General features: G+C 37.4%; 1 pseudogene; it reads left to right on the plus strand.

Annotated features, from left to right (window-relative positions):
• Positions 1-11,806: 11,806 nt before the first annotated feature.
• On the plus strand, positions 11,807-12,532 carry LOC101585874 (annotated as a pseudogene).
• The last annotated feature ends 3,476 nt before the right edge of the window (positions 12,533-16,008 follow it).

A 16,008-nucleotide genomic window follows, 5' to 3' on the forward strand; every position in this document is an offset into this window, starting at 1 on the left:
GATTTATATTTATTTTATCAGAGTCAGAATACACTGATTGTTTGCCAGTCATAAATCGGGGCCACTTGGACCCAGCTGGGCTCCGAGGTGTCCTCTGCTTTAGCTCTTAGGGGACCCTGGTGTGTTTTCCACAGGAGATATTTCGAGTACTTTCCACTCTTCTCTGGCTTCTGTTCTGTGTCCGGCAGCCAACTAACGCTCTCTCCTCTCACACTTGGGTGCGAGCACCGGTGCTTTCCTTGATCCTCATCCCAGCATATTTTTCTTTCTATTTTAATTAAAAATGTCTCTTTTCCAAGATTAAAATTACACCCAAGTTTCTTTCCAATTTTTTTTTTTTTTGAGATTTTGTTTTATCTACTTTCTTCTCTTAAGTTTTTCTACTAGCTATTTCTGTTTTGCTTGCGGATGAGCTAAAATTTTCCTAATTAAAAAAATTTCCATTAACATGTTATTGTTGCACATGAATGTTGATAAAAGTACGAGCCATAAAAACATGTTATACAAGCTCAACTCCTAGTTGATCTTTCCAGTGTGGCTATATTGTGAGCATTTTATAAAAATGTAACCATCTTTTTTTTTCATTATATTCACATAGAAATTAGGACATAATAGCTGTATTTGTGTCATTGAATTGATTGACATATTTATTGCACTTTGGAAGCCTTATGTGATGGCAAAATAAAAATAAGAAAGGTTAAATTGTGGGAGCTAAAACTGAGGTGCTGAAAATTAAATGTAAAGATTTTTTATTAATTTTACTGAGAAACAAATACCAGTGAGACAGTTTCAAAACTGATTAGTAGGACAGTTTCAATAATTAATACATTGCATATTATTGTCTTCATAGTGGTTGTTCATAGTACAACATGCAGACATGATATCCTGTCCAAACACTATTAGTACAAATCTTTCTTCTCATTGAATTAAGAGAAAGTAGCTGTATATCTGTCATAACTATTTTGTATATACAGATACAAAATATCATTTTTGTTTAGTTTTGTCAGAGTTAGGTATTCCATTGCATTTAAATATTGTAGGTGCATAAATTCAGCAAAATAATCCAATATAGTCCAGCAGCCCATAATAGTAGTGGGTTATCCATAGAACTGGCAGTGTCAGAAGTTGTTGACCTGAGCCTTTCACAGCTTAGCATATTAATATGGCTTTACTTTTTATACCTTGTTTTTATACTTTTCTGCTGGATGGTTAAGAGCAACATAAAGCAAGACCTATATAACAAGAAATGTAAAAACAAAATATAAGAAGTAAAGCCATGTTTTTATGTTGAGCTGTAATGGACTCAGGTCAACAACTTCTGACATTGCCAGTCATGCGGAAGACCCAATATTATTATGGACTACTGGACTATTTTGGAATATTTTGCTGAGTTCACACACCTATAATATTTATTTATTTATTTATTTATTTTTTACTTGTAATGTTATTCTTTTTTTTTCAAAATTTTATTGATAAACAGATAGCAGTGAGACAGTTTCAAATCAAATCGGAAGTATAGTTTCAACAAATAACATACTGCATATATTCTTTTTAGTGGTTAATTGCTGTACAAGATGCGGACTTGTGATCCTATTTACAAACACCATTAGAACAAATCATTCTATTCATTAAGAGAATGCAACTATATATCTATCCTAACCACTTTGAATACACAGATACAAAGTGGACATTCATCTGTATACCTCATTTTTTCTAAGTTCCGTTATTGAATATTATAGGTGTGTAAACTCAGCAAAATATTCTAAAAGAGTCCAGTAGCCCATAATAGCATTGGGTCTTCTGTTTAACTGGCAATGTCAGAAATTACTGACCTGAGTCCCCCGCAGCTCAACATAACAACATGGCTTTACTTCTTATATTTCGTCACCTATAATATTTAAATGATGGAATTAAACAACAACAACAAAAAAGGGATACAGATGAATGACCATTTTGTATCTCTATATTCAAAATGGTTAGGATGGATATATAGCTACATTCTCTTAATTCAATGAATAGAGGGATTTGTTCAAATAGTGTTCGCAAATGGAATATCATGTCTGCATATTGTACAACAAATAACCACTGGGAAGACAGTATGTAATGTGTTAATTTTGGAACTGTCTCATTGCTATTTATTTATCAATAAAATTATGGGGGGAAAAAAAGAAATGCAACTTTTGTGTCTGACAAGGTCAGTCAAATCCCCTCATATTGATATTAACATTCATGGAAGGTGAAGGCCATTTCAGAGGCCAAGACCTGGAAATAAATGGTTGAAATTTTGAGAAATCAGTCAACTAGTTTGCCCTGCTGGTGTCCTCAGTAGTGCTATCTAGGGAAAGTATTTCATATCTGTTAGGTTAAAAGAGATACATTTTGCATAGTTTCTTTGATTGCAGAACGGGGTCAGGGAGCAGAACAACCTCCATATTTTCCTCATGCAAAAGTGACAATTATCATCTTAAACATCAAATGCTTTAGTTTTATTAGCAATCTTTGAGCATAGGCTTTGAATATAGGAGAAAGAAGTATATTTATCACATAAACTTTTGGAAACATGGTAAAAATAAAAGTCTCCCATGGTACCACTGTTAATTGGCACTGTTGATATTTTGTTGGGTATTTTTCTGGAGTGATGATTATTTGTTTCAACTTGCTTAGAAATTGAGGCCGGCATGAATCTTGATTCTCAGCAGCATGAGCTTTTGGAAACAATACTGGCTTGCAGCAAGCATCTTTATTTCACCTTTGCAGCATTCTTTTATTCATTCTCTCTCTCTCTCTCTCTCTTTTTTTTTTTTTTTGTAGAACCAGGGATTGAACTCAGGCCCTTGAGCTTGCCAGGGAAGTGCTTATTCCACTGAGCCATCTTCCCGGCCCCTCTTTTTTTCATTCTAAAACAAATAATAAAGCAGACCGTTCTTCCTTGAGGAGTGTCACAATCTTACAAATTATGTAAGAAATGAATAAGAAAATAAGACAAAAGAAGGATGAACACTACTAGAAAAGGTGTGGTAAAGTCAGGCTCAGAGAGTGGTGCTTTGGCAGAATGGTAAAGGAGAGGAAGCCAGTCTAGGTCAAGCCATCCAGTAAGTACAAAGGTCCCCAGGTGAAGCAATGTCTGGTATGATGCGTGTGCAGGCCATCCTGGCAGGTGCAGCATGATTGGAGGGGATACGAGAAGTCAATGAGTTTTTGTCCTGTTGGAGAGTGAGGATGACCGTGTAAGGCTTTGTAGGTTGCTGAAAGGAAGGGCTTTGGATTTTGGACTAAAGTCACCATGGAGTTCTTATCAGAAGCATGCCATAACCTGTTCTGTTTTTAAGGGATTACTCTGGGTGGTTAATAGTAGACTGAAAAGGGATGTTGTGATGTTAGGCAAATGTCCACAGTCTGGGTGAGATATGATGTGATTTTGGCTTTGTGGTCTCTGTAAAAAGTGATCAGTTTGAGGTATATCCTGAGGACAGAATCAGCAGGATTGTTGATAGGTTAGATGCAATGTATGGGGGCTAAAAATTAGAGATGCAACTGATGTGGAAATATTTTAACTTGTCAGCTGTAACTTGGGGTTGCCCTGAAAAGAAATGGGAAGCATATTTATTTATTTATTTATTTATTTATTTTTTGGTGAAACCAGGGATTGAACTCAGGCCCTTGCACTTGCCAGCAAAGCGCTTATTCCACTGAGCCATCTCCCCAGCCTGAGAAGCATATTTATTGAGGAAGAGGAACAGCTCCTCTTTGTCATATTGAGCTTTCAGGGTCTGCTAGATCAGTGGAGCTTGTGGGTGCACAACTGACTGTGCCAGTGTGGAATCTGTGAGCAAAGGTTGAGGCTATCAAGAAAAAAGGTGCTCAGGGCCTCCAGGGAAACCAGTGTGGACATGAACAAGGGGATAAGTGACAATGGAGAAAAGAGAGGCAAGGGCTGAGGACAGGGGACTTCCAGTGTGGAGTGACCAGAGAAAGGCAAATGGAGACAGAGGAAGGACTGACAGCTCAGTTAGGGGAACACTGGGAAAGCTTAGGTGGGAACTGCCAGGGGGGAGAGCAAAGCTATGTCAGAGAAGGCTGACAGGCCAGCAAGTGGAGGAGAGAAAATCACCCCGAGGAGCAAGCAGCCCATCTCCTGTGGTGACCTTTTGAGGAACTTTGGAGGCCGGGTTGGAACTGAAAGACTAATGTGTGGATTTAGAAGAGGACGGGAGATGATGAACTGTAAAAGTCAGTTATGCAAAAGTCTCTGGAGGACTGTGTTTAAATAGAGTCATTCTATAAATAAGAAATGGAAGTCATTAATTTCAAGATGTTATTGATACGTTAACATTCAAATGTTACTATTTTTGTATAAGAGAAATAACAAGCTTTATACAAATCAAATGACCTAGTAAACATGAAAAATGAGGCAGAAAAGAGCAAAATACTTATTAGAAGAATATCTGGGAGTGAGCAAGAAGGCCTACACTCTGGCATCCAAGTGGAAGAGACTGGTTTAATATTAAGTACAAGCTACCGGAGAAACAGGTGTGGCAGTAGACTATGCCATAGACACTGAAGTAGGCAGAAAAGATGGTGGAAGCTTTAATGGTTACTATTTCTCAGTAGTGTAGGAAGCAAAGTAAGGTGGGAAGAATGAAGGTGGAGTTTCCCATTCATCGTCCTGGGAGGGTGGGGAAGACTGGAGCAGGGATCTAGAGGATGCTTGCCTCTAGCAAGCGTGTGCAACACAGACTTACCAAGGGCATGGACATTACCCAAGGTGGCAGCTCATTTTTGTTTGGCCATTCTTGGCTTTTTCAAAGAATAAGGTGAAGTTACTTTTAACCAGGGCTTCATTTTTAACAGATGAATAAAATAAAAGCAATGTAAGTAATATCAAAGAGAAAGAGAGTTTAATTTGTATTTAAAGAAGAGATGAGGTTTTGGTGGGGTCAAAGTGTTTTAAGGCGGGGGAACTATAGTCATGTTGAGATCATAGTGTGAGATTAATGAGATTGAGATTTTTTTTTTAAAAAGTGCTGTGTTTTGGAGTAATAACATGCACAATTTCAGCAGATGCCAGCATTATAGGATTATTAAATAGAAATTTCTGGAAACTTAACTTCTTCAATTCTTACCCACATATATTTGGGTTTTTACATACCTGAATTATTTCTGTCCTGAGAAGAAAATATCTTGAACTGCCCCCAAATGTGAATACTACTCCCCTGGAAAATAAAACTAACACAAGGGGTAATACAGGTAACACACACACACACACACACACACACACACACACACGCATGCACGCACGCACACTGACTCACATATGTACCCATCTGTGTCCAAATGTAATGAGTTCTAACTTCAAAAGTCATTAAAACAGGACTCTTAAAGTTTAAAGACTAACATAAATTTCTCCCACCAAAGAAACAAAAGCAAGAGTTTTACTCTCTGATATTTGCTATTCTGTTGAAAAGCCTGAACCCTCTGTGGTACATAAATACATTCTGGGGCCTAGAGGAACACCAAGCAGCTCACAGGTGGGGAGCCTGTGTCCCTCCCCAAATTCTGTCATTTTTTCCCACCCCATTTACCCCTTTTATCCCCAACTTTTGTCTCTTTTATTTCTTCTAAATGTATGTGTTTTATCAAACACCACCTTTCATTAGTATGGAAAATAAATGCCCTCTCCTCCCCCTTTTTTTTTTACTTCTGAGCAGTTGTAATGGTGAAGAAGAGGGGTTGAATGAGAGGCCCAGTACCCGTGATTCACCCCTGTGTGAAACTGAGTGTCTCCTGCATAGCTCTAGCTCTGCAGTTCATTCCCTGGTGATGGACTTGCTTCTGTGTACTGCTTTGTGTTTCCTGTTGAAGGGCACAGGCCCCTGGAAAGTATAAGCTGTGCTGAGTGTCACCATAGAATTGGCAAATAAAATGGGATTTTAATTTCCGTAATCAGAAGCTCTGCCTTTACCTGCCTTTACCTCCAGGCTTGTCTTGCAGAAACAACAGCAAAACACCAACGCTACTTTAGCTAGATGATTTAAATGGATAAGGCTGGGGCAGCAGTCACCATCCTCAGAACATAGGTTCAAGGATTTATTTTCAAATGACAGTGAAATCAATATTAATGCGTAATTTTCTTGGAGGAGCTGAAATTAAGTAATTTGTCTGAGCACGAAGAAAACCTTTAGTTTAAGCCTAGCTTGGAAAACACCACTTTGGGTTTCAGTTTATTTAATTTTTGTTTGTTGTTTTTGCTTTCCCTGGGAGTGGAAGTCTTTTACAAAATTAAGTTTTGACATTTTCCCTCAAGTCTTTGAGATGCCTTAATTATATCTGGAGCTTGATTTATGAATATGGAAAATATACTCAATCGATAATAACGATGTATACAAAATTAAGGAAATCATCCACGAAGGGCTCTATAAGAACAATTTATTTTGCGTGGCTTGTCATTTAAAATATAGAGGTATAGTCTACTTACAACACATGTGTGGATCTGAAGTGTGGACATGGAGGAATTTTGCCCTTTGTATTGGCATACATAAGCTTTATAGAAAACAAAGTTTCCAACACACAAGCAGTGACATTCATGATCCTTTCTTACCAGTTCTCACTCATTTTGTCCAAATCTGAGCACCGTACTGACTAGTCATGACATTTATACATGGAGAACAATTTCCCCTGTTGTTAGAAGTCAGGTAAAGGAGGACAAGGTGTGTATTTTTGGGTGGGTGTAGGTCTTGGCAGCATGAATGATAGACTCTTGTTGCTGCCTATTAGGGTTGAGAACAGCGCTACTTCCATTTCCTAAAATGCAAATCATTTCCTGAAATTTAGTTCTTTCCACATCTTCAGGTCACTTTTGGTAGTAAATTTTTATAACTAACATGACTTACCTTGGTTATTAGTGTAATAGAAATAGTAGCTTGCAGCTTTCTGTCCTGGTCTACAGCAAAACTCCTCTGTTGGCCTGCTTCTTAGAACAGCAACTTTTGAGTAATTTTAAACAGATAAATTTACAACGTAGAATTTCCTTTCAGTTTTCTATATTTTCAGTGGAACATTTTTTCCTTTATTGTTTTATATCTTTAAAAGAGGATAAGCCATAGTAAAAAGAACATTAGACACAATATAGAATTTCACTAAACAAAATATTAGGAATTCAGCAATGGTTATTATATTGTAAGATGTTGTCTTTAAATTAGTTGTTTAGATTATCTGATACAAACATGCAAAGCTGGTTTAAAAAAAGCTATAAGAAATTAAAAAGAAGAAAAAATATTAGCATTAACTGCTCCTTTCATTAGGCCAGTAGAAATCAGCAGTACAATTACCCAAGCTATTATATATATATTTTCCCCCTTTGTTCTTTCTTTTGTCCTTTTCCTTGTCCCAGCTATTCCTTTGCTTTGATCAGATTCTTTCCCTTTTACAGTATCTATTATACCTTTTAGATTTTATTTATTCTTTCAGTTTCCTACACTAGTGAGACCAAATTTTCATTTAAATTTTTATTTAAATCAAATTTCATCAAAAAATTTAAATTTTTATTTAAATTAGTGAACCTGTGCAGGTAAGTACTCTACTACCAAGCTATGTTCTCGGTGCTTTTCATTTTATTTTATTTTTTTAAATTTTGAGACAGGATCTCATTAAATTGCTCAGGTTGGCCTCAAACTTGTCATAATCTTCTGTCTGCAGTACAATCATAGATATTTGAGTTTATAAATGATAATAATATGATGAACTTGATAATGTTCTGCTAATATAATTAACTTTGGTTCAAAAAGAGAGTAGCACATAGTTATGTACCAAATTCTTACTGGAAATGAAAAAAGAAAAGGTAGCTTCCTTTTTCTAAGATAAGAAAGTGAGAGAAAGCCTTATTAGTTGCACATTAAGAAAAAAAATCAAGGAGGAAAAATGCTAAGTATTCTGTGGAATTATTGCCCAAGTCCTTATAATAAATGCCCATTTAATGATAGAATTACATTTTCTGTTTTGGTTTCTAACAGATGGAATTTGTAAATTGATTATAGTGCCATTACTGCAGCCAAAGAGAAATTGTATGTAAATGACAGAGACCTTTTCCCTGGCATGTCTTATTTGCTTTATGCTGTATAGAGGTGAAGTGGCAAGGATATTAGGGTACAGTGACTGCTTGAAATGTTATTTTCTACACTTGTTTTCAGAATTTTTATTTTGTTTGAATATTTAGCAACTATGATTGACAGTATTTTCCAACATAATTTTAACAATGTGTGGAAACTGATAGGAGTTGACGATTATTTGGTCAAACAAAATTATTTCATTATTTTAAGATGTCCTAGTGAAGAGACTGAAAATATGAAAATACAGTGGCTTACTTGAGAAAGAAAGTTTTTGACTGGTCTAGGCTGCTGGGGAAATGACTTCCTGTGGGATTTGGCTTCTGTCTATTTTATTTTTCTACCAATTATATCATTTCTCATATATGCATAACCAAAGTTGGACATTGATTTATTCATATTTATCACACATGATATGGGGAAAAAGGAGCCCAGGACCAGGCATTTTCTTCTGTGTAAAAGACTTACATATTACACATAGATTTTTGTCACTATTATTCCATTGCAAAAGAAACTGAAGATGTAGTCCCCTAGAAGAAGCTTGTGATTTCAGCCAGGACTAAAGGAAGAAAGTCTGTTAGCATGAGAAGGAAGAAGAAAGTTGTCCGAGCCCTATCTGGCAGTCCTCACCTCGCTGGCCAAACTGGCAATTCGGACTGACCAGTCTCCATAGAGAGTCGTTTCTCAGAATCTTTGCGTAGAAAGTGGACTGGAAGTCATTGCAGTCAAGCCCCTGAGAGAGAAATTTCTATCTTCCTCTTCAGCTTTTTGAGAATAGAGAATTTAGAGCTCCTTCTGACTGTCTGTGTTGGTGTCCCGAACACTGACTCATGTCGCTGTTTACGTGGCCCAGGCCATAGCAGGCACCTGATTTAAAATGATGTTAAATGAATGTATCATCCATGTACTAGGCTTTCAGAGCATAGCTAGTTAGTTAGAAAATATTCAGTAAGTATTTCTTGAAAATGGAATAAAAGGCTGACTAATTGAGTTTCTCCATTACTAAGCACAAACAAGCTTTGCACTGAAAAATGGTGAATCGAACACATGAACTTATCTCTTCCACCTCCAGAGACAGAATGGAAAAGATAGAGTACAAATTAAGTATGCTCCTGGAAAAAGTGTAGCTGGGGGCACCCTTAACAAACAAGATATTTCAGAAAAATTTCTTTGTTGATGAAATATAGAACACAGACTATCAGACAAGTCATGGGACTTGAACCATTATGTAAGGAGACAGGCCAGCCGTGGGAATTCAGAGCCAAGAGACTGTAGGTATGCTATGACCCTAGATGGGAAGGAGAAGCAGAGTGACTAATTTAAAGTCTGAATATCAGTTTTACCCAAACCCTGTTCCTCTGGAACCCTCCCAGGGGAAAAGAAACCAGCACTTTTTCAAGCTTTTCCAATTGTTTAACCCACTTCCACAAACTGATGTTTTTGTTAAAGAAATTGAATTAAATGTGTAGCAGGTGACATGGGGTGAGACTGATGCCCCAGAGCAGAGCTGTCACAACTGGGCATCTCAGCCCTCAGGAATCAGGCCACTGGCTTCTCTGAAAAGCATGCTGGGAAATACCCATGGAAGAGCTAATGCACTTTAAATGAATAGTTAATTCTTTTAAAGGATTTAGAGACAGAGAAAGTGAGGGAACTATTATCCTTTTTTACAGACTGAACAATGTCCCTTTAAAATTTCTACGCTGAATTCCTAACCACTAATGTGACTGTATTTTGAAAAGATATTTAGGAGGTAAACTGAGATTAAATAGGTCACAGAAACGACATAATCCCATAGGATTGTGGTTGATAAGAAGGAACATTTTTCTCCATCTTTCATATCTCTCTTCTTTATTTCGCTCTTTTATTTCTTTCTTCCTTTCCTTTCTTCCTGCCTGCCTGACTGCCTGCCCTGGAAATTGTACCACTGAGATATATATATATATATATATATATATATATATCCCTAGGCCTTTTTATTTTTATTTATTTGTTTTTTAATTTGGGATAAAGTCTCACTAAGTTGCTTATGTGGTACTTGAGTTTGTGGTCCTGCCTCAGACTCCCAAGGTGCTGGGACCACAATGCAACACTGTGCTCTGTCTATCTGTCTGTCTATCTATCTGTCTGTCTGTCTAGGACACAGTGAGAAGCCACCATGTGCCAGCTAGGAGGAGGGCCCTCTTTTAATCCTGACCATGCAGATCCTGGATCTTCAGACCTAAGAAACATGAAAAAATATATTTCTGTTGTTTTAGGTATCAAGACACAAAATTTTGCATGGCAACTAAAGCTGATTCATGTACTTTTCATGCTAAAATCCCCCTTTTCTGCCACTTGATTTTTAATATTTGGGGAGATGTCTACAGTACTTTGAAAAGCCACATCAACACAGCAACAACAAAAAGGACTAACAGAGACCTTCAGGATGGTGTAGACAGATTTGCTCTTCTTTTAATACTTAAATATGTTTACTGGTTCAAATATTTTGACTTGTTTGGGAAGTTCGTATTCTGACTTAAGGTTTCCCAGAGATTATGTGTGAGTATTTTAGTAATGTAAAATGTCATTAATGATCCATACGGATCGCTTACATAGAGGAGATAGTGTGAAACATGCATCATGCATTCATTTCAAAGGATTCAGCAATATCTTGAACATCCTCCATGTTTAAAGTTGCAATAAATAGCCTCATTTAATGGAAAATGGTGAAAAGTTTGGTATTGTAGGTGTCTTATATATTATTGGTGTGAAATTGGCAATTATTCCAACCTTCTATGCCTCCATTTCTCTATTTATGACATTTGGATGAGGCTTACAAATAATATGAGGATGTAATGTACAAAATAGGTACACGTAACTGCAGATAAATATGCTTTATGTGACTGTCAAGCATGAGACAGGAGAAGCAATGGACATGGCCACTTCATCATTTCACAATTACACTCCAGTCATTGGCACTAATGGTCACTGACTCCTAGGGGACCAACACTTGCCTTCACCAAATGCACTATGTGCTCTGTTTGGAATTGTGGGTATAAAGCCTCAGATCGAGCTTAGAGAAACATTAAGACAAATGGTTTGAGATTGCCACTTAAATCTTAGGACAAATGGTTTGAGATTGCCACTCTTACTCTCAATGGGGGGCCTTGGCAGGGAGATTTTTGAAGAGCTAGAAAAGTCTAGGTAAAGGACTTTTTTCCCCCCCTTTAGGAGAGGAATTAGTCGGGATGAGGTTCCTGTTACTTTTGGCTTTTTGAAAACTGACTTCACACTTTCTCCTGCCCTGACTAATCATTAGTTTTATATATCAATCTCTTTTTCCCTCTTGGGTCTCCAATGATACTTTGGGAAATGGAGCAGGATTTTGAGTATATTTTAGTAATGTAGAACCCCTGGTGTTCCCCTGATTGTTCGGCTACTCTGCTTGCTAACTCCTTAATTCAAAATAGATTCTTAGTAAAATAATTGAAATGGGCTTAACCTTATGCAAATCTTATATTTTTCTCTTCTACTGTTAATTTAGAGGAATCACTATTTCTCTTTTACACTATGCAAAATCTCTTAAAGTTAATAATGTTTTAATAACATTTATGCAATGACTTTAGCACTTTGTGACATGAGTACTAATCATTATCAAATATTTGCCTGTTTAAAGTAATAGCTCTCACTCTTTTCTGGCTGGAACCATGGAGGGTGTAGCAGAGAAGAAAAAGAAAGCTTCTGTTGTGGCAGAAACCCTTATGAAACAGTGAAGACATTTCGCAGAGCTGAAGATAAAGTGCCTGAGAAAGAGGTTTGCTCAAAAGATGCTTCCCAAGGCGAGGAGGAAGCTCATCTATGAAAAAGCCAGGCACTATCATAAGGAGCACAGACAGATGTACAGCACTGAGATCTGAATGGCTAGGATGGCGAGAAAACCTGGCGACTTCTATGTCCCTGCAGAGCCCAAACTGGCATTTGTTATTTGGATCAGGGACATCAATGGTGTGAGCCCAAAGGTCTGCAAGGTGTTGCAGCTTCTTCACCTTTGCCAAATCTTCAGTGGTACCTTAGTTAAACTCAACAAGGATTTAATTTACATGCTGAGAATTGTGGAGCCATGCATTGCAAGGGGGAACCCAAAGCTGAAGTCAGTGAACGAACTAATACACAAGCGTGGCTACTGCAAAATCAATAAGAAGTGAGCTGCCTGGACAGATAATTCATTGATTGCTTGATGTCTTGGTAAATATAGAATCATCTGCATGGAAGATCTGATTCATGAGATCTATACTGTTGGAAAATGCTTCAAAGAGGCAAATAAATTCTTTTTCAAGTTATCATCTCCTCAAGGTGGAATGAAGAAAAAGACCACCCATTTTGTGGAAGGTGGAGATGCAGGAAATAGGGAAAACCAGATCAACAGGCTTATTAGAAGGATGAACTAAGGTATCTACTGTGGTGTTTTTATGATTTGGTCAGTTAATAAAGCATCTGCTTCCAAATTGAAAAAAAAAATAAAGTAATAGCCCTCCAGGCAATTGTCTCCAATCATCACAGAAAATGCTTCTAATTTTGTCCCCATGTTACCTCATCTCTTGAAAAACCCCATTCCTGACTAGCTCTGTGGAGCCACTGACCTGCGGCCGCTGTGTGATCCAGGCTCCCCTCTGCATACCTGTTTTCTCTCAGCACATGGAAGACTGTTTTCCAGTGGTGTTGCCTTGTGGCCTTCTCTGAGCCACCACTTTCTGATTTAAGGTTATATATGACCCATTCCCATGTATACCCTTTTGAGTGAATGGATTTATGTGGCTGAGCTCATTTCTAAAACTGTGAAAGAAGCAAGAAAGATGAGCATTTCTAGTAAAACGAGTTGCCTACTTACACCTTCCATGGGACTGGCATTTTTTTACCATGCCTCATAGCCATCAACATACTGGGCATTTTGGCTAGGAGCCTAGGGCAACAGTTAAGAGCAAGTACTTCATGTGACCAGATGTATGACCTCACAAACAGTGAAAACCTCTAAGCGTCAGGTGCCTGATTTGTAATCTTTGTGCACTGATGTCAATATCTCATGGAATAGTTGCGACAAGAGACCAAATAAAGAATCCAGGGTATTCAGTATTTTGTGTTACTCATAGCACCCAGGAAATGGCTGTTCTTGTTAGAGGTCTTGTGCTTATGAGAAAATTAAAAAATCTACATTTGTAAAGTGAGATGGGGAAGGCAGAGAAGAGTCACAGTCAACTTACCAGTGGGAGTTCCTAATTAAAATATTAACCACAATGCTTAATGTACATTATGGATGAAACTGCTAGTAAATTTGTGGCACAAATAGTTGAGCTCTGACTATGTGTACAATGGAGAAAAAAAATAAATGTAAATGAAGCCCTTGCTTTCCAGGTGCTCACAACCTAGGAGACAGAATAAGAAATAAATTGTGATATGTTGCATATAACACAATAAATACCTACAACAAAAAAATTAAGGCTTATGCTACTCTGTGCAGTAAACAATTACTGTTTTGCTTGTATAGGGAAAAATTCAGAAAGTCAAAGTTGTCAAACACATAATGCACATTGGAGCTTGATTTTAGCTTCCAATTGAATAACCCATGGAAAAGCCATATTAATATGCTGAGCTGTAAAAAGCTCAAGTCAACAACTTCTGACATTGCCAGTTCTGCAGATAACCCATTAGTATTATGGACTACTGGACTATATTGGATTATTTTGCTGAATTCGCACACCTACAATATTTGAATGGCAATGGAATACCCATCTCTGACAAAACAAAAACCAAAAACCAAAAAACAAAAAAAGGGGTATATAAATGAAGGACCATTCTGTAGTGAAAAAAAATGTATCTGTATATCCAAAATAGGATAGATATATAGCTACTTTCTCTTAGTTCAATGGTAAGAAAGATTTTGATGGTGTTTACACAAGATATCATGTCTGTATCTTGAACTATGAATAACTACTATGAAGACAACAATATGCAGTGCATTAATTATTGTAACTGTCCTACTGACCTGTTTTGAAACTATCTCATTGCTATTTCTTTCTCAATAAAATTAATTAAAAGAATAAAAAATAAAAAATGAGTAACCCAATGAATCAGGATTTATGCTTCAGCTTATCTTAAATTTTCTATGTAGGGAAGCTCTTGTAATATTTTTTCTTGGATACAAGACAGAATACCAGTGCATGTATTCAACTGGGTCGCCTTACATGGTTTGAGGAAGCGAAGCCAAAAACATCTACCGGATATTCTACTAAATGTTGTGTATGTGAGCCAACAGAGAGAATTAGTTTGCACATCCATATCAAATGCCCACACTCTCAACTCCCCGATTCTTTATATAGCTGTCATGAAACAAAGATAGGCCTAATTGGCTTTGCCAGCAGGGAGGGAGAAGCTGTCTTTTTCTTTTCCATCTTCATTGGCTGTAGCTCTCATTCCTGATTTGACGCGGAATGCTCAGCTTCCTCTAAAAATGGATCCATGTGAAAACGAATCCACGCACAGATGCATTTTTGTACATAGTCTCCAGAAAGCCATGACATGCCGAAAGTCCCTTGTGTTGTGGAAATTTGTAATTTGGGACCCGTGACTGGCATTTGCTTTAGGGGGACAAGTGGCTCATGTGGCTCAGGATAGAATGCCACTCCTTGCCTGGTATTACATTATGCACCGTCAGAAACCCTGCCACTGATTTATTATTGATTTATTATTGTTACTTATGTGCTTTATACTCCCCACATTTTTACTTGAAATAGACTCTCAGCTCCCCAAATTTTCTGATTAGTAGAAATAGTCCAGATGTATTGCCACTTGCTATAGTATAATTATAGTTTTTATTGTTATTTTTTTCCCAATGTTTTTGGAGATCCACTTGTATTTTTCCTTAATTTCTTCTGTTCTCACAGGTTTATCTGTACAACTCAAAATTTAATAACAGAACAAGATAAAAAATGTGGTTCTGTTGCTTTTTATATAATAACATGAAGTTTGATTTAGTCTCTAAAATATATAAAATGGGTAGCTAAATTGCTATTTGCAAATCTTTTCATATAAATGATGGGATAATGTCACAAATGAAGGAAACAATCATTTTAGATTAATATTAAAGCTTGTTACTTAAGTTTATTTTGGGCCTCTAAATTTATTTACAGGAGTTTGTATGTGATAGAAAAGGCAAAAAATTAGGAAGGCTTGGTGTTTAGAAGACTGCATTGTGCTGAGAACATGGCATTCACTGTATGCATCTTTGTTTAATTGCATTTCCCCCAATGGTTCCTTTCTTCCTCTTAGGATAGTCCATGTTAGATGTGTCTGCTAGGACTCTGTTGGCTCCAAGAGACACACCCTAAACTCAAGCTTTCCTAGGAAAGAGGAGTGGCCTGTTGACTCGTGTAACGCTCAGCGCATAGGGCTGGCTTCTGGGGAGACGAGGTAAGCACACAACATCCTGCTTTTCCTTCTCAGTCATTGGTCTGAGTCCACTTGTGTTCATTCATTCTGTCCACCAGAGGTGGTGACTCCTGAAGGTATTCAAAGGGCTGCCCCAACTCCATGCTTTATTATTTCAAGCCCAACTAACTAGAGCAAGATTCTCTGTCCCTGATTTTCCAGCCAGCTCCAGTCCGTGTTTCAGCTTCATTTTGAGGGACTCAGGCAGTGTTCCCTGAGCCACTTGTTGCCATCAGTCTCATGGTTAGCATTTGCCACATCGGAGTGAAAGTAGTGCTCACTTGATGCACTTGGGTTAGGAGTGACCAGAAAGTAAACTCCAAGTCAAGTTCGGGAACTAGCCTTGAGAACAACGCAAGTGCATGCAGGGTTCCAAATCAAGCGAACACAGAAATGTCCTCTACCCAATGGGTCTTTTTTTTTATTATTTTTATTATTATTA

The sequence above is a fragment of the Octodon degus genome, unplaced genomic scaffold, assembly GCF_000260255.1.
Source record: "Octodon degus isolate 3935 unplaced genomic scaffold, OctDeg1.0 scaffold00096, whole genome shotgun sequence".
NCBI classification, from domain to species: domain Eukaryota; kingdom Metazoa; phylum Chordata; class Mammalia; order Rodentia; family Octodontidae; genus Octodon; species Octodon degus.